A 23,688-nucleotide genomic window follows, 5' to 3' on the forward strand; every position below is an offset into this window, starting at 1 on the left:
CACAAGGCAGATGTCATCTTCTGTGTCCCTTCTGTGCCAGGATGGCATATATGGCATCCCTAATTTCTCTTGTCCACTGAGACCCAGGACCAGTATGTATGTGTGTGGGATCCAACTGCCTGTGCAGAATTTGCAAACTAGATTAGTCCTGAGCCCAATTAGGATAGAAATACTCTCCCTTACCCTCACAAATATTGTGAAGTGTGCTGCAAGCAATGATCATAAGAATAGTATTTGCCACACTGTCAGCACCACTGAGCCTTCAACCAACCCAACACAGAGCTTGTCTTCACTATGGAGCTAAATCAGTGCTGCTGCAATCGATGCAGCAGCATCAATTTAGCGAGTCTAGTGAAGACCTGCTCAAATCGATCGAAGAGCACTCTCTCATCGATTTCTGAACTCCACCTCAAAAAAAGGTGGAGGCAATGTTAGTGGGACAGCATCTCCCATCAACATAGTGTAATGTGGATTCTGTGGTAAGTAGATCTAAACTATATCGACTTGAGTTATGCTACTAATGTAAATCAAATTGCGAAGCTTAAATTGACAAGCAGTTGTAGTGAAAACAAGCCCACACATTCACCAAATCATTCTGCAGATTGAAAATGATTTCCCTTTTCCAGGCCCATTGATGTCAGGATGTATAGTTTCATGAGCCTGGATGTGTGGGATCCCGCAAAGAAACAGGTGGCACATATACACTAGATATTGTTTCCGGGAAATGAAGTCCCTCCTTCTCACTTCAAATGCAGTCCTGATCTCCTGGTGTCAAGGCTGAATCCCCACTCTGGCATTTTGAGTGCAGGTGGGTGCCCGCAAGCCTTTTAAAAATACTTGCCACTCCACGTATTAAACTCCCAAGGTTCCAGCTTTTCTCTGACCTTGGTTTGGTAAATGCTGCCACCACCCAAATGGAAAAAAAACCCTTAAACCCAGGAAGGAGCACTTGGGAATTCCTCCCTGTGGGGTACCCTCAAGCCCTTTCACCCTACCCTCCCGGGAAGCGCTGAGAAAGAAAACAAAGGAAATTAGCTGTTGCTACCAGCTAATCAAACAACGTGCGCAAACCTCTTAAGACACCAAAAATTCAATCTTGTTCTTAAAAAAAAAATTAAAAACAAAAGAGAAAAAAATACATCTGGAACTTATGCTTTGGCTAGATTTTAAAAGAGCAATTCCAAAAATTAAGCACCCAGAATAGCTTTCTTGGGGGTTCAGTTTAAAGGTTACAAGCAAACAAAAGCATCTGAGGTTAGCACAGAAGAGTCCATTAGCCATAAGAAATAAACAGAAATAAACCTAATTGCATTTTTCTAAACATTCCTAATTTACTTACATATTTAGGGGAGTTCAAATAAGTAATTCTAGGTATAATCTGATGATTTCTCAGACCTGGCTTAGAGCTGCTTATAGCAGCTTTGCTCTGTTCCCTCCCTCTCCAGAGAACCACCACAGATGCAAAGGGAAAGCTTCTTTCCAAATTTTAAAAAAGTTCTAGCCTTCCCATTGGTTCTTTTGGTCAGGTGTCCTTTTCTTTACCTAGGGGACTTTAACCCTTTGCAGGTAAAGCAAGCAGAGAACAGACACCCAGAGGGATTTTACAGCTGACTGGCTGGCTGGCTGTCCATAAAAGGGAGCTACCACACCGCCCCCCTTCATTTATCACAGCTGGTGTCATTACTAACGTGGGGAACCCTGCAAAGGTTATTCATGAATCTGCCTCTCTTTTCCACTAAACCTCATAGAAGGTTGGAATTTCAATTCACATACTCACTTGTGGGGGCAAATTATTGGGATGTGAGTGCCATTGCTGGCCCCTGCATAATTCAGAAATGTCAGCCTCTGAAAACCAAGTATTATTTCTGGAATCTCTTTTATGCCAGCCAACCATGGGCATATCACAGTGTCACAATATTAACTGCCTCACAAATCTGCAGAAAAACCCCTTTCCCCACCCAAATGGGGACTTTTTCACCCCAAAGTGGTTTACAATGATTTGTAGCTATCTGGTGATGCCAGTTTCAACAAAATAATAGCAACTCACGTCTGAACCAGTATGGCTTCCCAGAATTGAGGATTCTGGAGCTGGAGGTTTGGTGTAAGCTCCTCGCAGAGTACCATGAAGGACTTATAAGGAACTTCTGAAGCAATTGCTGATCATCCCAGGTTTCCAACATGATGAGATTCCACCACACTGTGCTGGTTCTCCTGCGCAAGAAGCAACAGTCAACCAAATGGCATACTGGTATTGCTACAGTATTCAACATATTTGTGCTGTGTGACATGAATGAATGGTCATTAATTCTCAAGGTAAGCCACATTCGGGTGTCCTAATATGCTGCCCAAATTCTATCCAGCACCTTGCTGAGCACTTACTCCACTGTATAAACATTTCTCCTGAATAGGGAACAGCATCAGGACCATATCATTATCCAGCTGAACCATGTCTTTGGCCCAGTTTTGCAGGGAATAAAAGTAGGGGATGATGTGATCTGGATGTGCCATTGGCAAATGTGTGAAGGCAGGGAACCGTGCCAACAACACACAGCAAAAAGATTCCTAGAATGTCTCCCAGGGTTGCACAAACTCCTGGCAAACACCCCTGAAATGATACAGCAAACCTTTAGTACCTAGAACAGCAGTGTGGACACAAGTATGTGTGCACACACCATTATACCGATGTCCAGCACAGCATATTTAGACACTCATACATGCATATCAGGAGCATGCACAAGCATTAACATGATACAGTACTCAAGTATGTGTGACAGTATAGGATATAACTTGAAGCTCTACCTGAGACTAAGTATAGCAATCCTGTAAACACCTAACATACTGAGAAATATTTTCACAAATTGGGGACAACATTCATAGCCTGTGTGATACAGTAGAGTCACAAATGGATTATATAAGATCATCCCCGATTAATGAAAACATTTCTGACAACACAGTGCTTATATGATGCATCTTCTTTACACAGTTTATTTAAAGAGCTGTTAGTGCCTGATGAAAAGTGTTGAAAACCATTCTCTTCAGAAACCATCCGACTAGAATGTCTTGTTTTTTCCCCGGTATTTCCACCTCATTCTTTAATTACTGGAAAATTTGCATGAACAGAGAAACACTAAGAATTCATCTGTTCCCAGGTTATTAATATCTGAAGACAAACATCTGACACTTCACAATTGGTTGATGTGGAAACAATTGTGTTGTTACAATAATAAATTATGATTTCTTATTACAAATGAATGACAGACATAAGCAAACTTTAAAGATTCTGGTCTGATTTTGCTAGCCTTGGGAGAGAAACAGACTATTTGAAAGGTATATGCTTGGGAATATGATTGTCCCCTCCAATAGGAAAAGTTCATAGAAGAAGAGTTACTTGTCCTGGGTTCTGAGAATTCTGCTTCTTTTTCACTTCATGATCCTTCTAGGTATGTGGGAATGGTGGTCTTGTGGAAACATCAGCAAACAAGGACAGGCAGCTAGGGATCCATTGGTAATAAGGTACAAAAATCATGGATCTGGACTAGACTCATGGAGAAGAAGAGCGTGACTACCTCTATTCTATCTAGGAACTTGACTAGGGTCTCTATCTACTCCTATAATATGTTTTCATTTGCTTCCCTATCATATTGCAATCATTCGGAAACAAGAGAGAATGAATACTGCAGTGCTGAAGTTAATATTACCCACTAAATTAATTGAGGCCAGCCTGAAGTAAACCATCCATAGGCACATGAAGTGTGGTGCATGTAGGTTATCATGCAGCAGACCCAAGTCCATATCCTGACGTGTGGTAAAAGTCCCATTGACTTCAGTAGAGCCAAGATTTCACTAAGAGCTTGTCTAAGATAGAAAACATGGTAATATTTCAAAACAGAGTATGCTTTAATTAACATAATTTTAAATGGAACTTTGCACTTCATGTAGAAAGGATCAGTACCATTAAAAATGTATTGTCAGGTCATAGTTAGAATTTTTTTTAAAACTATTTGCCCTTTCTATACTATATACCAAATCCTGTTTTGAACTATGATTGTTATAATGACCCTTTTTCTAACAAAACTTTGTAAGCAAAGTTTTCATTTTGTTCAAAACTCGCCTCTTCCCCCACAAAATCCAAACAAAACTGACTAAATTTTTTTCTGTTAATAATTTTAAAAACCCACATATTTTTCAGTTTGGTTTACAGAGACTAGAAAAATAATGTTTAATTTTTCATTGAAAAAGTAGAAACAAGTGAATTGTTTTTCTTTTGAAAACTTTCCACAGAAATTTGTACGACCAGTTCTAAAAGGATTATAAAGAGTCTAAATAGAAAATGCTGGCTATTTTTCAAGAACAGACAGATTACAGACTAAATTAATGATAGAATAAAGATTAATGGCTAACCAGTGCTGCAAGCATCATAAACAGGAAGGATGGAGAGATGAAAAGATAACTTCTCCAAGAAGTACCTGCCACATTCCAATGATTATTAACATTAATGGAATATGATAATTTGCCTTGTACGTGTCATAACAATAATTTACCAGACATATTCTCATATTCCAATGTGGCATTAAATGATCAACATATTTGACCGAGAGTAGACTGGCTAACACTCTTCTGAAAATGATAAGAAGGGCTTATAGGGACTTAATGTCATCATATTCCTTTTTAATCAATATAAAGACATAACAAGCAGTCTTATTTCTTATGCCTTCCCCTATAAAAATTCCTACATAGTTGAAGAGGAATTAAACCTAGAAGGTTCTAGAACAATCATAAACCATAAAATTAAACACATTAACACTTGAGCTTGTTAAAAAGTAAACATTTAAAATTGAGAATGTGTTAATTGTTTTCTCATTTAATTCTCTAATTTTGCCAAAATTGAAAATGATTATTTAGCCATCTCTATATATGGCAAAACTAAAAACCCCAACATTTTTTAAATTACTCATTTAAAATTTTTGATTTTTAAAATTTTCATAAGGTTTAGTGTTTAGTTTCAGCTATTGTCAGTCATCCTCCTTTCCCCCCCCCCCCCATGTATAAATTTCAAAACAAAATTGTCATTTGAAAATTCTTCTGAAATATTTAAAAATTTCCACAGGAAAAATCTGAAGTTTGAAACAAAACTATTTATTTTTTGATTCAGAATTTGTTTCATTTTGTTTTTAAAATACAAAAAAAAATCAAAATGTCAAACCTTTGTTTTTCTTTTTTTAGCAATTGAAGATAATTGGGTGAAAGTCTAGGATTGTGTGGGGAGGGGAGTCTGGTTATATTTCTTTTTTCCACTGTAACTTTTCAAAGTTTCCTCAATGTTTAAAAAGTTAGAGTGGCAAAGTTATGGTGTTTAATTTTTCCTTTTCCCATTTGTAATTTTACCAAAGTTGGATAAATACCTCAGTTACTAGAGGGCTCAGATAGAGGGTAAAGGAGTCAGGAGCATATCTGGTGTTCTTGTCCATCCTCATAGTTGAAGGTAAGGACCCAGACACAGACAAGCACATCCTGGAGAAGAATGCATTTTTTCCCAGATGGTGTCAACGTGAGGGGTTTGACCACCTCGACAATGGGATACTGTTCCTGAAAAGAGGATTGCTGGGAAAAGAACAGGTCCACCTGACCAAGAAGGGGAAGTACATCATGGTGAGGAGGGCTTTAAAACTAGGTTCAAAGGAGGAAGGTGACAAAAGCTCACCGGGAGGTATATAAAAAAAGATGATCTCCACAGAAGACTAAATGTTGAGAGGGAAGTGTGGAAATGGAAAGATCATAGGAGCAACAAGTGTAGGGGAACCTGCTCAACATCTTAGATGTCTATATACAAATGTAGGAAGCATGGGGAATAAACAGGAAAAACTGGAATTATTACTCCATAAAATAAATTATTATTAAGGCTCCATGTTTGTCAGAGAAAATCATGGATTCTGTGACTTTCCATGATCTCCATGACTTCTGCAGTGGCCCCTGCAGTTGGCCTGGGAGCCACCTGAGCAATAGGAATTTGGGTATGGTGTGGGGGGGGGAAAATGAGGGCTGGGAATTAGGGTGTGGGGCGGTGCTCCCTGAAGGGTGACAGGAACTCCCCTCTCTCAGCTCCTAGCTGCACTTGCTGCCTCTGCCCACAGGCACCATCCCCACAGCTCCCATTGGCCATGGTTCCCAGCCAATGGGAGCTGCAGAACCGGGGTTTGGAGCAGAGTGGAGGCAGCATATGGAGCTAGGAGCTGGAGGTTGCCACTTCCCAGGAGCCAGGTAGGAAACCTTCCCCAGTCCTGCCAACCCCGCCCCCCAGCACCTGTGGTGCCCCCACAGCTGAGACCACCTCCCGAGCACCAAATGGCACCCCCCTGGGCCATCTCCCTAAGTACCTATGGCACCCAACCCCCAGGCTACCCCCCAAGTTTTAGTCAGGGGTATATAGTAAAAGTCATGGACAGATCACGGGCTGTGAATTTTTGTTTACTTCCTGTGACCTGTCCATGACTTTTAGTAAAAATACCCATGACGAAAATGTAGCCTTAATTATGACTGGTATCAGATAATGGGTGGGAAAAATCTGATCACTACAATATTGGTATAGAGGAGTATAGCTTGTTCAGGAAGGACAGCGGGAGGGGTGGGGGGAAAGGGAGGAGGTGTTGCATTATAGATCAATACTATATGCACTTGTTCTGAGGTCAAGAAGGAGGTAAGAGGCAGATCAGTTGAAAATAAAAGGGATGGGAGTGGGGGAAATAGTGAATGGTAGGGGTCTAATATAGACCATCAAATGAGTTGGTTGAGGCTGTCACACTATCTAAAGTAGCTCAAATCTGTGATTGTCTACCTTAGGGCAGTCTGTCAGAAAAACAGGCAGACACCTCAGGTGGTGTGTTCTATAATTAGATTTCACCACACAAATAATAAATATAGATACCTGGATCACTATACCAGTCTTACCATGGAGTCACAAGCTGGAGAGCCTAAGGGGACTGTATCTTGCCACCCAGACAAACTGAACTTAGTGATAATGGTCACATAATCCAAAAATCACACCACATTAGGTTTCTCCTAGTCCCAAAGGACCAGTCACTTACCCCAGATCAATTGGTACTCCAGACCTTATCAAAGATAATGCTGGCAGCCAAATTCTATAGTAAACTAACTATATGTAACCCCTGCTCAGGATGCTGACATGTAGGTTTATTAGCTAAGAAAAGGAAATTAAAGATATTGAGAGGTTAAAGCAGGCAAAATATATTAACAGGTGAGTGTCTCTTTGTAATTCCAAATGGTAACAGTGATGTAATAAACTGTCAGTTTCCCAAAAATCTTTCAGGGTAATCCAGATTGTCTCTGGTGATCTCTGCTTTGCATCTGGTACCTTCTCTGTAAGAGTCCAAACAATCAGAGATGGATCATTTCTTGAATCCATATTTACAGCTCCTTTACACAGAAAGCTAGCTGAAAGCATCTGTACCCACCTAAGTTCACTCTAAGCTGCACAGTTTCCTATTAAGCCCTGCACAGGGGCTCAGGGCTGCAGCGGGGAGAGGTGCCCCTCCCCACCAGGAAAAGCATGGACACATCACCTTCACATTGGTGCACATAACAAAATTCATTCCACACATGGATGTAACAAATTAGAGGGAACACTGGTACCCACGTCTTTTTTTCTTTGATGACAGAGTCCTTGACCTCGATCATCACACACAATGACCACTTGCTTTGAAATTAGCATTTTCTGTTAAAGTCCTTAAGTCCTTCATGAATGAAAGATTTCATGATTCTCAGGAAAGGAAGGTGTGTCAGCAGCAGAATAAGACAGAGAACTCAAAAAAAAAAATCAGACAAACTCATTGCTGGTAGATAGGGTGTCATGGGAAGAGATATCTAAGGAGTTCAGGAGAGCTGGCAGTTTGTCAAAGACACAATATTAAACTAAAATTAAATTCCTTCATTGCATAGGAAAGATAGGAAGAATTGCAAGAGGCCTATATGGCTGCATCAGGAGCTCTTTAATTACCTGAAAATAAAAAAGGAATCCTACTAGAAGTGGAATCAAATTGCTAAAGAGGAGTACAAAGAATAGCACCAGCATATAAGAACAAAATCAGAACGCTTTAGCAAGTGACATAAAAGGCAATAAGAAGAGATTCTATAAATACATAAGGAGCAGGAGAAAATGACAAAGTATGTTGGTCATCTACTTAGCAGGAAATGGACGGCATCAAGGAGATAGATGTTTAATACCTACTTTACTTCAGTCTTCACTAAAATGGTAAATTGTGACCAGATACTTAATATAGTTAATATTAACAAGGGAAAAGGAACAGAAGACAACATAGGGAAAGAACAGGTTAAATAATATCGAAATAAGTTAGTTATATTCAAGTCAGCAGGACCTGATGAAATTCACCATAGGGTACTTGAGGAACTAGCTGAAGCAACCTCAGAACTGTTAGCAATTATCTTTGAAAACCCATGGAGGATGGCTGCGGTCCCAGAGGACTGGAGAAAGACAAACAGAGTACCTATCTTTAAAAGGGGGAATGAAGAGAACCAGAAGAATTATTAACCAGTCAACATAATTTCAATATCTGGAAAGATACTGGAACAAATGATTAAACTGTCAGTTTGTAAGCCTCTAGAGGATAATGGGGTTATAAGGAATAGCAACATAGATTAGTCAAGAATTGATTTCCTTCTTTGACAGAATTACTAACCTAGTGGATGCAGGAAGCTGCAGGCATAATATATTTTGATCTTAGTAAGGCTTTCGACACATGACATTCTCATAAGCAAATTAGGGAAACCTGGTCTAGATGAAAATACTGTAAGGTGAGAGCAAAACTGGTTGAAAAACCATACTCAAAGAGTGGTTATTAATGGTTCACTAGTTTAAGTATACTTGGGGAGATATATCTAGTGGGGTTCTGCATGGGTCTGTCCTGGGTCCAGTACTATTCAATATTTTCATTAATGTGTTGGATAATGGAATGGAGAGTATGCAAATTTTATAAGCAAGAGACACCAAGCTAGAAGGATTTACTTACACTTTGAAGGACAGGGTTAGAATTCAAAATGACTGACAAATTGGAGAACAAGATGAAATTCAAGAAAGACATGCAAAGTACTTCAGTTAGGAAGGAAAAATCAAATGTATATCTACAAAATTTGGAATAACTGGATAGATAATAGTACTGCTGAAAATAATATGGGGGTTTAGTGGATAACAAATTGAGTACGAGTCAACAATGTGAAAGAGCTAATATTTTGGGGCATTAATAAGAGTGTTCTATGTTAGACTTGGGAGGTAATTATGCCACTTTACTCAAAACTGGTGAAGCCTTATCAGGGATCAAGATGTGGATAATCATTCCTTGTGATTCGAGTAGGAGTGGAAAGCCAAGAATCAGAGCTGAGTGTCTGAACTGGAGTAAGAGGCAAGATGCCAGAGCCAAAGGTCACAGATCAGTGTCAATAATCAGAGCCAAGAGTAAGAAGCACATTTACCTGGAGTGAGGCAAGGAAGAGTTAGGGCTAGGAACAAGCATGCATAGGAGCTATCACAGCCATGGGTAAATGCTTTGAACAGTCAGCTACTGGGATTAAGATCAAGCCTGCTATCTTCTTTAACCAATCAGGCAAGGCATTCCATCAGCAGTCTAGCTGATGCAGCCCAGCTGTTGCTCATTAAGCTTGCAGGAGACTGAGCAGGCACAGCTACATGGCCTTATTTTTGACAGGTCTCTACTGGACTACTGTGTCCTGTTCTGGCCATCACACTTTAGGAACGATGTGGACAAACTGGAGAGAGTCCAGATGAAAGCAACAAAAATGATAGAATGTTTAGAAAACCTGACCTAAGAGGAAAAGTTTAAAAAAATTGGGCATGTTCAATCTTGAGAAAAGAAGTCAGAGGGGGATCTAATAATAGTCTTCAAATATGTTAAGGGCTGTTATAAGAAGGATGGTGATCAACTGTTGTCTATATCCAAAGAGGAAGGACTACTTCAACTTAATCTGCTGCAAAGGAGATTTAGGTTAGATATTGGGAAAATCTTCCAAACTATAAGAGTGGTTATATTGTTGAATAGGCTTCCAAGATAGGTTGTGGAATTCCCATCATGGGACATTTTAAAAACAGGTTAGACAAACACGTGACAAGGATGGTTTAAGTATACTTGGTCCTGCCTGAGAGCAGGGATTAGACGACCTCTTGAGGTCCCTCCAGGCCTACCTTTCTATGATTCTATTATTCTAGTTAGGCCCATATTCTGCACAGATTTATGTAGAGGCATATCTTTACTACCCGAAATTGATTTCAATGGGACTACTCTGTAATCAATTTAAGCTAAAGCATGATTAAAGGATCTGAGCTTAGAGTGGTATGTGGACTGTAACTAGGAATAACAGGAAGAAATTTGTAAAGGTAAAATTCAGGCTGAATATCTGCCAAATGTTCCTGACAGCATGCTCTGTTAGACTATAGAAAAGTGGTTGAAGTGACATCACTTAGTGCATTTATTACTGAATGGACAATGTACTAGTAGGGAAAAATTCTGTATTGGCAGAGGGATTGACTTGGTGACCAAATAGGTCTTTCAAATCTCTAATATCTACTATTCTGCCCATCTGAGTTGTCAGCAACAAGGGCCGGGTTCAGTATCTAGGGGTTCCGTTTCAATAACACAATGCAAAACTGGCTCAAGCCCCCACCCAGTGACCTGGGACATTACATACCACCCCCTGGGTGCCTCTAAGAGGAATTACTTCCCCTCTTGCAAGCATGGAGTATGAGTGTAGCAAAATCCTTTTAATAAAGGATTCTTTTAAATGCGGCATTATGGTGGGGAAAGATCACAAACAGGATTCATAACACAAACCATGAACAACAGCCCTCCCACCCCAAGTAAGTTTGGCAGTATCCTTTTCCCCTCAGGGTCTTAAGTCCAGCAACCCAAAAGATCTCCCAAAAGTCTCTTGAGTTCAGCAACCCAAAAATCACCGAAAAGTCCAACAACCCAAAAATCTCTGTCCCTGGTCAGTGCAGCCCCAGAGTTCAAAAGTTTATCTGCAGAGTTTTACCTCCCACCTTGGAGGAGCACAGGGTGGGTGTGCCTATGTGGGGTGGGAGTGGGTGTGCCTTCTTTTCCACAACTTGCCACAATTCACCACCAGATGTCAGGGTAGAGCTCATCCTGACTCTGCTTACACTATTATATTAACTTAAATAACTGAAAATATGAGGTTATCATCTACACAGATGACAAAATATGGGAATTCATAAAAACAATAAGATTGCAAGGTCTGAAACCTGTTTATTAGCTTCTGATAAAAATGATGAATGTATCCTTCAATTAATAATGTAAATAGGAATGGCCATAGAGGGTGAGACCAAAGTCCATCAACCCCAGTTTCCTGTCTTCTGACAGTGGCCAGTGCCAGGTGCTTCAGAGGGAATGAACAGAACAGGTAATCATCAAATGATCCATTCCCTGTTGTCCATTTTCTGCTTCTGGCAAACAGAGGCTAGGGACACCATCCCTGCCCATCCTGGCTAATAGCCATTAATGGACCTATCCTCCATGAATTTATCTAGTTCCTTTTCGAACCCTGCTATAATATTGGGCTTCATAACATTCTCTAGCAAGGAGTTCCACAGGTTGACTGCATGTTGTGTGAAGAAATACTTCTTTTTGTTTGTTTTAAACCTGCTGCCTATTAACAAAAGAACTAAGGGGTCAGAAAATTAAATTATGACAAATAAAGAACACTTCTTAATTTGCTTTCTACCCACCAGTCCTGATTTTATAGACCTTATCATATTCCCCTTAGTTGTCTCTTTTCCAAGCTGAAAAGTCCCAGTATTTTTAATCCCTCCTCATACTGAAGCTGTTCCATACCTCTACTCATTTTTGCTGCCCTTCTCCGTATCTTGTCCAATTCCAATATATCTTTTTCAAGATGGGGCAACCACATCTGCACTCAGTATTCAAGATGTGGGCATATCATGGATTTATAGAGGCAAATGATATTTTTTGTCTTATTATCTATCCCTTTCCTAATTATTCCCAACATTGTTAGCTTTTTTGACTGCTAATGCACATTGAGTGGATGTTTTCAGAGAACTATTCACAATGAAGATCTCTTTCTTGAGTGATAACAGCTAGTTTAGACCCCATCATTTTATATGTAGAGTTGGGATTCTGTTTTCCAATGTGCATTACTTTGCATTTATTAACATTGAATTTTATGTACGTTTTTCTTCTGCTAGCAGAGGAAAAAAACACCTTTTCTGTGTTTTCCCTCATGCTTTCAAAGAGCTCCAACTTCATGTTGCATAAAAATAAAAAGAAAAATAGTTTTGAATATAAAAAACAAAGAAATATTAATATATGAAGTCACAATTAAGTTTTGCCAGCTAGCCCAGTAAAAGAAAATATGTACACACACACCCCTCCTTCTGAAGAAAAGAAATTGTACTGTAATCTGTCTAGGACAACTGAGAAAAACAAAGCAAAGCTGAAGCCTGTAAATAGAAAGTGTCCTTTAAAAATGCAAACTTCAGAGTATGAATATTTCATCATTTCTAACATCTCGTAGCAGCTCAGAGATGCTCAGAATAGTACAAAGAAAGAAGAAAAAACCTAAGCAATGTTCGTTGGAAAGATCTTAAGGGGAAGGCAGTTCTGGAACACTTATGCTCCTACAGTGTATAGTAAAATTGGTTTAAGATGGTTATGTTTTGTATCTTAAACTATTATTTTAGGTCTTGATCCTGTGAGTGACTCCAACATACTGACATCAGCAGGACATGTGGATGCTCAGCACTTTGTGTTATTTGCCTCTGTGTAATACATGGCAATGACAAACAACTCCTTTGGGATTTTTTTCAGAATTATTACATTTCCCATTCTGTCATTCAAAGATATTTAGGAAACACTTAAAATAAACCATCCAAAGTCTGCAAGTATATATAAACTATCTTCATTCACAAATCTCAAACCACTTTGGTCTTAATTTTAGCATTACAATCTTCCCTGAGTAAGGGATTTACCCAGAAACAGACCAGAGAATGGACTGAATCACAGTTACAATTCTTCCCTTCCTCTGGGGAAGTGAAGGAGGTAAATCACTTCACCTCCTTTCATGGAACAGCTTACTGCTTACTGCTCCTTGTCTGTGGGGGAGGGTCTTCCTCCTCTCCCAATCCTTCTCCACCATTTCCCCAGTGGTGAGCAGTGGACAAGTATACCCTCCTCTTCTCCCACAGACAATGTAAGTATAGCTATGCGTGGGGTTAATGGGAGCCTTGACCCCCTCATCCCTGCCCACTCCTGAGACTCTAGCTCTTTATAAACATTGAATTAAGCCTTACAAATCCAGGAGTCCCAGCAGGAAAAAGAGGGCGATGCACCAGGATATAATGGGGCTTCTCAGGCAGCAAAGAAATGCTGCAGACTCTTGCTGACCTAAAGGTGCAACAGACTCAGGCTTGCGTCCCTTTGCAGTCAATGGAGAGCTCCATTGCAGCGGCTCCATACACCCCCCAACAGTCCACATAGCAACAGGTGCTGCATCCCTACCTCTACCCCTCATGCTGGGTGGCAGTAAGGAAAACCACAGCTGCATACGCATGGACCTGTGAGAGCCACAGTTAGTGTATATGTAGCTGAAATGCCCAATAATTAGATTATTGATTGATTGATTTTTAGAAGTTTGTGCAATTAAAAACAAATACAATACATTATCTTTACGCTATTTTAGGTTCACAGTAAACGTCTATATTTTTTACTTCACAACATATACTGCAGAATGCATAGCGCTACTCAAAGCACCCACTACTTTAAATTGTACCAGCCCACAGAATCATTGGTTCAGCATGTGTAATAATTATAAATGTAGAGCAAGCACCATATAATACATGCATTAAAAGTAGTGTGATATTCATAAATGTACACCAAGCACCACACAATTCTTAACAGCCCCCAAAACTTAAGGGCCACATACAGCACAGGCCACATCATATCACATTACTTCAGCTGACCATTAAAAAGCTTCTTCAAAGCCTTTCTCAGCTGCATAGCTCCACAGTGAGTTCTTCTTACTGCCCTTGTTTCTGGCTGATCAAATTCATCAGACAGCTGCTCCACCTCCACCTCAGCAGCAACTGTTCCCTCTTTGCCTTAAGGAAAGCAAGCAGCTATAACCACAGGGATATTTTTCTCACTGAGATCCAATCTCATGAGTGAACACTATCAGCATCCCTTCAATCTATCATTTATTATTAATTAATCTATCTATCTATCTATTCAACTGTCATTTGACACTTGGCAGCAGTAGTTGAATCCATCCTTGGTGCTGTTAAGGTGGCCAGTGCACAGCTTCGTGAGCCAGGGGATGAAGAGGTAGGCTTGGTCCCACAGGATCACTACTGGCATTTCAACATTCCCAGTGGTAATCCAGCCAGAAAGAATGTCCCTCTTTGCAGCTTTCTGAACAGTTGTGTGTTCTTAAAGATGTGAGCATCATGAACTGCCCCTGATCAGCCCACACTGATGTCAGTGAAGTGGTCCTGGTTATCCACCAACTCTTGCATAACCATACAAAAGGAGCCCTTTTCTACTCATGTACTCTGTGGCAAGATGGACTGGTTCCAAAATAGTGATTATGTGCCATCTATCACGGCACCACAGATCAAGAACTCCATTGTTGCAAATCCAGACACTGTGTCCCTCATGTTGCCAAGAGTCACAGTCCAACATAGCAGGCAGTGATTAATTTTCCCATGCACTTGCATCACAACAGCCCCCATGGTGGATTTTCCAACTCCAAGCTGATTGCCCACTGACTGGTAGCAATTCTGTATTGTAAGCTTCGCCACTCACTGCTCAACTGTTAATGCAGCTCTCATTCTGGTGTCCAGGTGCTGGAGGGCTGAGGCAAGCTCGGCACACAGATCCAGCAATGTGGCCATAAGTATCCAAAAGTTCTTCACCCATTGCTCATCATCTCAAACTTCCCAACAGCAACTTTGAAATGATTTTTACTATGTACCTCAGCAATATGTCCTCTAAAAACTGTCATGGCACCCACAGTTGTGGTTCTTCCTGAAGCTCTGCAAATACCAGTAGATCGAACCTCCTGTGTTTGCAAAATTCATAACAGTGCAGAGATTTAAGGACTGTGATGCTTCTGTCCAAGATGGCAGGCAGTGACAAATGCTATGTGGATTTATGGGATTTTTAAAAAAGGTGTACAGCAAATGGAAAACAGATGACATTATGGGATAGGCAAAGTTGCATGATGGGAACTTGACCCCATGTTCCCAGTCAGCCCTGCAGCTCATTTCTGCCCCACCATGCATTGCAAAAATTTCACCCAAAACCATGTCCCAGATGGTGGTGCATGGCACTTTGCAATATTTACCCATGGTTCACTGCTCTACACATTTACACAAGTACTCTTGGTGAGTATGCTCAGCACTGGCACACTCAGCAGTCAGATATGCATGCACACAAGCAATATGCTAACTGTGGTGGCATTGTGCTGATCTAACTTGTGTCAAATGAAGGTTGTAGTGCAGACATGACCTCAGAGTTGCAAGCTTGTGTGCACTCTAGGATTATGGTTCCCTTCTTCAGGACAAGAGATAGTGAAGCAAACTGCCATGCTTGCTTTGCAAGGGTTTCTAAATACAATTAAACTTTTACTTAGCTAGCATGAGAAATACACAGATCTAGGCAAAAGAATAAAACACATACATGTATTTACCTGCCTCAGTTGCCTCACCACTCTTGAACATTTTTTGGGCTTAGGGCACAGTACTCTAAGGAGTCCTGGATCCTCCTGCACATGACTTCTCTTCTAACTCATGGAGTATCTCTCCCTGCTGTAGGTCAGCTAGCTTCTTTCTTCCTCAGCTTGACCCACAGATAAACAGGACCTCTCTGCTAGAGATGCAAGCCCTTCTATCCTGTCTCAGACTTCCTCACTCTCCCAGGAGTTTTATGCCCTACCAGTAACACCTGGTTCATTTTTTTCTGCCGCTGAATAAATTCTATTTTCCAAATCTCAAAGCTTTGCAGAAACTTTGGAGAAAACTGGCTTCCCCCAGCCTTCAGCCCACCTATTGTTCTGTCTGGTACAGGTCTATTCACTAATTAAAAGCCTTCAATGGCTGTTTCTTTCAAAGACAGACATGTAGGCTCCATTCCAGCTGGAAACCACCCTGCAGAAAAGAGAAGGCAACCAGCTCCACATTCAAAATGGAGTTTACACTCTGAGACAGACAACCGAGAGAGCTCATAATCTCAAACAGATTTAATGAATTATGCATAGACAGATTCCCCAGATCTCCACAGTGGTATTTTTGACTTGCCCAGAACCAAAATGTACTGGAAATCTCCCGAGAACTTACTTTCATGCAATTTTAAGGTTGATTTAAAGGTCAAAGAGGTTTGGATAAGATTTGGATGGGAATCCAAACATTTTGCTGCTTATCTGAATCAAACTGAAGTGCTCATGTATTTATACTCATCCTGTCTTTACAGATTTCAGCATCGTTCTACCAACACTGCATTTTTGGGTTGTGAGTGTATACAGGTATTAAAGTACCAGATAACCTACAGCTATTTTATTTAAAGATGTCAATTACAATCTTCACAATTGGGGATCAAAGTTTACCTTTGCAATGATGTTTCTGCTGCATTTTACATTAACAGAACAAATAATATAACAGAAAATGTACTTAAATGATGCTATAAGCTATATGTAAGGATGGAAAAGTGGTATGGATTTCTAGATAGTACTGCTTTGTTTTCATTAGGTCGCAATTATCAAAAGATGTCTTTTCCAGTATTCTTGTTCACAATTTATGGATTTAATTTTAACTTCATTTGGTATTTGCGCTATATCAATATGAATTATTGAGAACATAGATTGATTTTGTTATTTTGGGGGGTTGTTTTGTTTTGTTGAGTAAATAAACATGTGCACCTTTAATACTTATAGATTTATAATTGAAAATGCCACCTCAATGGTCTGAATGTTGAGATAAAAACATTTGAAAACAGAAAACACAACACAAATAAAAATGCTTACAGGAGTAAAGCAAGATGCAAAGTGTGAAAATTACAAGTGTAATAGCAAAAGGCTATCCTAGTGCATTTAAGAGTTGACTAGGCTGTCAGCAGCTGCTGGAGGGTATGTCTAACACAGACAGACAGAGCACACACTGTTTTCTCCCAGCCTAGAGATAGGTAACTGGGCTGAATGGAATTTACCAAAGCTTACTAGGAAAGATTAATGTGTAGTCGGGGGAAAAACATGTGTTGGGCTGTTTTCTCTTTTATCCCTGTTTTGGGTGCTATGTACATTTGGGTGAAAGAGTAAATAATTTTGTGAAGAAGCTGTTTGCGTCACTTTAATCAATCACTGTTATAGGGTATGTCTACACTGCAATAAAACACCCATGGCTGGCCAGGAGCTGCGCTGACTTGGGCTCAGGCTGTGAGGCTATAAAATCGCAGTGTAGATTTTTGAGTTTGGGCTGGAGCCTAGGCTCTGGGACCCTCCCTCCAAGAAAGGTCTCAGACCCTGGGTTTACCCTGTTCCCGAACGTCTACACTGCAATTTTATAGCCCCACAGCCTGAGCCCCATGAGCTTAAGTCAGTTGATGCAGGCCAGCTGTGTCTGTTTTATTGCAGTGCAGACATACCCTTAGGTTACTGAGGGAAAAACTTACAGGTTATGGTTATGATAGCAAATTACAAGAAAATTGAGATGTTAAGTAAAAAGAAAGAATAATAGGATCAGAACTAGCATGAGTGAAAATGAAGTATTACCTTTCACTTGGATGTTATTTTCTAGTGATAGTGCATTTTATTTTAAACTTGAGCATTATGCTGACCTTATGGGCCTCAATGAATAAAATTTCATAAAACTTCTTGTGTCTTTCTATCAAAAAGACACATCCAGGTTGTCTCTTTCACCAAGGACAGTTACCTAATCCTTTTGCTATAGATTTTTCTGCCAAATTCTTGCAGTACACTCTTTCCTTTAATCCCTTGTTATTTGTTCTCCCCAAAGACCAACAGCCAGGATCAAATGAAGCTTTTTTAATACTCTTCACTGCACAGCTGGTGACTTAGAAAGGATAGCTCCAGAGCTTATGTCACATTAACCTTAACCAGAACCTCACAGGGAAGGGATTACATCCTGAAGACATGCATTAATTTTCTAAACCTATTCCAACATACCCAAGTGCTGCAGTTATTGTGTTCAGTCATCAAATTCATGAAGCTCAATAAACAGAAGACTCCCATGAGTAATAAATTACAGTATGTTGGTTTAGGAATAAACAGAAATGTGTGCCAACACAAACAGAGAACAACTGTGTGCCTCTTTGCAACAGGTTTGAGTACTAGATCTCAATTAGATTTTTTTTTCCTGGAGGTGTGTCGCTGCTTAGTATTGTATATACTGAATGAGGAAACATGTCCTCTCTCCGGAATTTATTCTTATATTATTCAGAATAGATGCACACCCAAAAAGGTTTAATTATTTTATGATGGTTTACAAAGGAAGTTTCATTAAATGAACTAGCTCAGTGCTGCTCACCCAGCGCACTATGAATCAGCAGTGGGATGTGAATGGGCACTCTGTGGGTCATGCTCTATAGGCTGAGGTGGTGGAAGGGGGGGAGGGAGAAAGCCCACTATAATCAGACACAGAAGGAGCTTGAGGAGGGCAAGGAAGGAGCAGCTTACTCAGGTATCCTGCTAGTGCTTCAGCCCTTCCCCTGCTTCTCCCTTTACCCAATCACACTGGAGCTCTACCCCTTCTCATACCCCCTTCTCATACCCCCTTGTACAATTAACCCCCATCTCCACTCTGAAGAGAAAACTGACAGGAATAGTCTGTTTCCCCAGATTCTGATTAGGAAAGCAGAAGCCAGTGGAAGGGTTATCCTTTTCCTGTGGAGGTGAGAGACCTGGATGAGGCATTTTCCCCCCTCTGGAAAAAGTGACTGTGGCAGGGTGTTGACTCACCAGCACAGCACCTCCTCCTGGTCCTCCTGGGAATTAGCTCTTCCAGCCCAGAGCACCCTCTGCAGGCCGGTGTCACGCCTGCTGCTGTCCCCCGTGTCCGTCCCAGACCCCAGTGTCCTTCTACTTCAGAGTTCTTCTCCCAGTAGGAACCCACAATCTGTGTCTCCCCACCCAGGGGAATCCCCCATCCTCTAACTCCACCTTGCCTCAGTGGCTACTACCAGTCACCATCTAGACTGCAATCTGTAAGCCACTCATCAGCAGCAGCAGCAGCAAGGGGGGTTAAGACCTGCTGCCTTTGCCTATCTCTGGGCTGCCCCTTTGCAGCCCCAGTACCTATTTGGCCTTTTTGGCAAGGCCTGCAGCCTGAGGTTTTTCCTGGCTGGAGCTCTCCAGCTCCCTCTGCCCTTCCCCGGCACTGCTCTACCTTAGGTACCCGTCTCAGCTGCCAGGTCTTTCTCACTCAGAAAGCTAGAGAGAGAATGTCTTTCTTCTGGCCCACAGCCCTCTTAAAAGGGCCAGCTGGGCCCTGATTAAGCTGACCACAGCTGTGGCTGCTTTTCCAATCAGCCTAGCTTTCCCCATTGCAGCCCTCTCTAGGGCTGCTTTATCCCCTTCAGGCAGGAGCAAGGTGACCACCCTGCTATAGTGACCTTATGTTTATTAAGGAGTAACTTTTCCTTCTATTGAAACTGGTCAATTCAGATTAAAAATGCAAAAGGGAAAGCTATGCAATCTGCCATTGGGATCATTCATTATTTATCACTCCTTTAAAACGGCCAAACACATGCAAACTCTGTAATGCTCTTTGCCACAGAGATGTAGGGTTGCATAAATATCAACATGTCGGAGACAGAAATGCAGACGGCTGTAAATACAGCCTACTTTTTATAAAAAACTTCCTAGGAATCTGATCCTGTAGTAATTCCTTGTGTGGAACCACCATTGATAGTGATGGGAATTTGGGAGCAGGGAATTGCAAGATTGTTCTCTTTGTAATGAGCCTCACTGAGTTAAGAAATGGGCATAGATTAAACATCTAAACATCTTCATAAAGAATACAATCTATTTAATTTTACAGTAGAGAGCTTTAAAATATCAGGACTTTGCTTCATCAGACTGACCTAGGTTTTGGTTCCATCAGATATGGCCACAAGATTCTGGTTTATGCACATTTTGTAGATTAGTATATAAGGTGATCATGCTAGAGTTTTCCTTATTTGCCACCTAGATCCTGTAAAGACTGTCATATTTATACTTTCAAATTTTGAGATGGCCTTAGCTGTGCTTAGACCTCAGCAAATGAATCCATATTTAATTACATCTTTTACTTACTCAACTAAAGTCTCATATTTGACACACAGACACTTCATGGGCATTTAATTTTGATAAATGATTACTTTGCTGGTACTTAAGAAGAAAATCTCCTTAAGCACCATATATATAGGGACAAATCTCTGGGTATTTTTTGGCTCCTTTGTTCTGCAACCATTGCAAAATTTGAATGGCTGGCCAATGGAAGATCTCAGGGATATACAGCCAATACACGGCTGTGTAGGGATATTAAAGAAGGTTTATATTAAACATGGTTTATATGAAAAATGATTTATTGTTAAAATGATTTATTGTTAAATGATACTTTATAACTGAAGGTTTATATTAGAAGTAAATGTGATTCCCAACATTTAGCCTCTAACCTGCAAGCCACCAGCTGTGTCTGTGTGAAGCCTGCTCAAAGAAATACTTTGTATAAAACTTGGTAAACATTAATTAACTCTAAGTAAGCCAAAACAGTGGCTATTATAGTACACAAATAGAGACCCCCACCTTTGTAAATTCGTTTTTATCTCACTTTATGTTTTTTAATTGTTAAAAGACAGGGAGTCTCACACCCCAAAAGATAAAGAGACAGTAAAATAAATGTAATTAAGATAAAGAGTGTATGTGAATGAGTGCCTAGTTTAAATGATGAATGAAGGTTAGGGAGTTACCAGCCTGAAGAATTGGAATCAACCAGATGACCCCCGGAGGGCAAACTGAAATCCACCCCAGCACCTCAAAGGAAGAAGAAAACAAACCCCTGACAGAATGGAGCCAGCCACCTGCTGATTGATTTAGCAACAGCAGAATGAAGCATCTCCCATGAACTAACATAGGGAAAAATCCCTATAAAACTGGACTCTGAAGAATAAGGACTTTGAGTCTATGGTTCTGCTGCCAGCCTCCAGGAGCATCAGGCACACCTGACCCAGACTCGGCTCCACTCTTGTGTACAGGATACCTGGCCAGTATTCTGTCACAAGCAACTTTAGGCTGGTAACTATAATATCTATACAGAACTTGTATGAATGATTGTGTGAATGGATATATATATAAGTAATCATAGGAATAAGTAGCCAAACAATGTTGTTTGCTGTTATCTTTTATTTTATTATGGTATTTACAATAAATGTGACAAATGTCTTGTCCCCTTTAATAAGATCCTGCTAGTTTTTATTGGTATAACAGATGTGTATGCCTCACATCTTCTCGCAGCCAGCGTAATGAGAAGAAAAGGGTGAAGATACCAAGGGAGTGACTGGGATATCATTATGACTTTCTTACACCAATCCTAGGCCAGATATTTGGCTCTTTTTTGGTCCCTACAAGTGGGTGACACTTAGAGTACCTCTCAGGCAGCTTTAATGTAGTGCATGATAGAAAGACAGAGAGCAGCATCTGGATTAGGGCAGCACAAGCCAGAGCTTGATGGCAGCTTTGCACACCACCCCCAGTCTGGCACTATGTACATTCTGGGAATATCCAAGGATCCTACTCATCACAGAACAAAGTGAAGCAGAGTCTTGAAACAATCCTGTGTAAGACTACACATATAGTCGATCATTTACTAACTATTTTAAAATGTCTAGAAACAGAGAAGAAATTTAACTCCACTCAGCAAAGTCATAAGAGGTCATGATAACTTGGGACAGTACTATGGAGTGTTTTCAAAAGGACCAAAATCTTGAATTTGGCATTGTAGTGAATAGGGAGCCAATTAAGAAAGAAGAGAACTAAATGTGCTCTAAATAGTTTAGGCTGCTGAATAGACAGGTTCCTGTGTTCTGTTTTGTCAGGACTGTTTTCATTCCTGCCTGACTTAAAGAGAATTTCAATAACCGAAGTAGAAGTTACAAATCCCTGGATTACCAGAGCCAGGTTTGAATGCCACACACTGGGGAACTGGCTGTCAGGAACTCACCTGGCTCTGGACATGGTCACCTAGGAACCCAATGAGCTCAGCTGGGCCCAATAAATGCTCATTAAGTGACTGTGCTCCCAGATTAGACAGAAAGGCCAACAGATTACCATTTAATCTGTGTAGCAACAGCAGCACGGTGGCTGTTTTCATAACCTCAATATGTCCCATGCCCACAGCTGTACCAGGCCAGCTTCTTAAAGCAGTGCATGCTCCAACCGTTGCCTGCTTCAGAGCCACTCCCTATCTTTCTCAGAACTTCTGGCTTCAACCACTAGTTTTTGGTTTTGCTCTGAACACTAGACCACAATACTGTTCTACTAGGTCACATTGCCTATAACCTAGTGTGTGACTCTGTCTTTTTGCTAGCTATGTCTATGGGTATCCAGAAGTAATTAAGTGTTTATGAGAACACCAACACCATGAACTGTTTTATTAAGGGTAATATTATAGATACGGTAGGTTCTCCAAAGTGCTTCCCACTAATATCACATCAGTCTACCTCAGTTCAGCTTCATCCAATGGTTCTTCATCCAACGTCATATTACATCCAGGTCCTGGAATGTGCGGGAAATGGGGCTGTTTCTGTCTGATGTGAACAGCTGGGTAAAGCTGATGCTTTAGTCCATGTGATTGTTTCACAGACAATAAGCTGCCAGGGCATGGTGGCCTATTTAGTAGGTGGAGCACGACCTTGCCCAGCAGTTGTGGTAGTAGTTTGGATAATGACAAGCATAGATCCAGGAATCAGGCACTCATTCAAAGATAAAGCTGGAGTCAGGGTCAAGGGGCCAAGCTGAAGGTCAGAACCAGAGTCAGAAGCCAAGCCTAAAATGAAGAGTGAGCCAATGTCATAGTAACAGATGTAACCAGGGGATCAGAACCAGGAGTCACAATCCAATGCCTAGGCTGAAGAATGAGCCAGAGTCATAGTTGGGGATATGGCCAAGAGTCAGCAGACACATTGGGTCTGGAGAAGGTAAAGCTTGGGGCTGGCAGGAACAGGGTTGGAAGCAAGGCAGAAGCAGGTCTTGGAGTAAGACTGAAATCAGGCTAGAGCAAGGGGGGGTGAGAGCAAGATTAGTGCAGCTGCAGGCATGTTATTCATTAAGTAGCCATTGTGCTGCTGCTGCTGCAAGGCTTAAGTAGCAAATTGCTGGCTCCCCTCTCCAGTCAGGAAGTTCAACTGTTTGGAGGGGGCTCATTGGGTCTAGATGAGCTTGCTAAGTTGCCTAGTGACCAGGCTGAGATCTAGCTGGCCCCAAACCCAGACTCCCTAATACCATTGCTTTATGAAGAGGTGGAATAGGAATGGGGAGAGGATGAATTTGAGACACCACATATGAGGGATCTGGGTGTGGAAGGAGAGATCCAGCAATATGAGTATGGCAGAATGGCTCTTGTCC

The 23,688-nt window shown here is 40.9% G+C and overlaps 1 long non-coding RNA gene across 1 annotated transcript in view; it reads left to right on the plus strand.

Annotated features, from left to right (window-relative positions):
• The window catches only part of LOC120407078, a 63,137-nt gene that overhangs the window by 23,893 nt on the left and 15,556 nt on the right, over positions 1–23,688 (plus strand). The window lies entirely within an intron of this gene.

Source organism: Mauremys reevesii, linkage group 5 (assembly GCF_016161935.1).
Source record: "Mauremys reevesii isolate NIE-2019 linkage group 5, ASM1616193v1, whole genome shotgun sequence".
In the NCBI taxonomy this organism is placed as follows: Eukaryota; Metazoa; Chordata; order Testudines; family Geoemydidae; genus Mauremys; species Mauremys reevesii.